At 33.6% G+C, this 1258-nt stretch overlaps 1 protein-coding gene across 1 annotated transcript in view; it reads right to left on the bottom strand.

Annotated features, from left to right (window-relative positions):
* Nucleotides 1-1258, bottom strand: part of LOC106685009 (mucin-2) — a 60423-nt gene that overhangs the window by 27675 nt on the left and 31490 nt on the right. The gene's annotated exons all lie outside the window — the stretch shown is intronic.

Consider the following 1258-nt stretch of genomic DNA (forward strand, 5'->3'; position numbering starts at 1 on the left):
TATTGTATTTTAATAAGGAAGAATTTGTGTCATTCACTAAATCCAGTTTAAAAATCTTGTTATTCCTTCTGTCTTTTTCTAACGAGGGACTCGAATTATTTTAAGATTTATTATAAAACCCAAACCTCCGAACTTAATAAGGTAGTCATTACAGTATAATACCCACTGCGACTTTTCATATTTAGAGACACGAGCGAACGTTTAGCTAACGTTGCCGTGAAAAGAGACTCTAACCGCAGGCTAAAAATTTCCTAAAACGCTCATCGGAGGTAACGGAGGTAACATCTTTAGTCACGCCCAGTTTATCCGAAAAATATCTGTTTACCCATTCGACTCGGGTCTGAATGCTGTGTTTCATGGGAATCGGCGGCGCTAAATCCGATAGGAACCTGGAGAACGATTTCTTGGGTACGGTTAGTAATTTATTAATTTTCTTTTAAGATTATTAAGGTGGTAACATGCTCCTTTCTGTTCCAGTAAAACGATATTTTCATTAAACGGCCGAATTAAACGAACAATGGTTTCAGAACCATTTGATCCCCTCTGTTATTTCCTATCTTCATCACATGGCTTTTGCAAAGTTAAAGCAAGTCCGATCCACCAGGATGCGAATGTGAAAGTACTGAATGGTCTGAATCGAATGTCCCGAATTGCAACATAGCGTGTTACATATTCAAGCAAATTGGTCAATAGATCATTTGAGACCGCCGTAAGTAAGATTATCCCAATATGCATACAATGTACGGAAGGTAGTGACTAGAACAAAACTTTTTCATTCCATTATATCATTGCTTCAATGCTTCTAAAGTGATACCATATAATTTATCTCCAGCTGCATACTTCGATTAAACTAATATATACGGGTATGATGAACACAAAGGAACTCATTAAATATTTATTTAAATAAAATAAAAAATAACGTAACTGATACAAAAAATATCGATTATGCTGTTTGTTTTTTTTCTTGAAAAAGTGTAAATGTATGAAATAGATTTTAAAGGGAAGGATTCCAATCATGGAAAATTTCAAATTTTCTAAATCAAATGTTTAATATAGGCATATACCTGCAAAAAAACCTGTTCTTGCAAAAAATCGACTTACTGGAAATGCCACTTCGTGTCTGACAAAGCTACCTCTGAAATACCTTTAATTTTTGTATTTAAAATAATTAACTATCCATCATCCATCCATCGTAAGATGGATAAATATTATCTTTGATAAAATTCGTCAATTAACTAAAAGAAAGAAATACTTTCCC

The sequence above is a fragment of the Halyomorpha halys genome, unplaced genomic scaffold (genome assembly GCF_000696795.3).
Source record: "Halyomorpha halys isolate HHAL.00 unplaced genomic scaffold, Hhal_1.1 Scaffold647.1, whole genome shotgun sequence".
Lineage (NCBI taxonomy): Eukaryota > Metazoa > Arthropoda > Insecta > Hemiptera > Pentatomidae > Halyomorpha > Halyomorpha halys.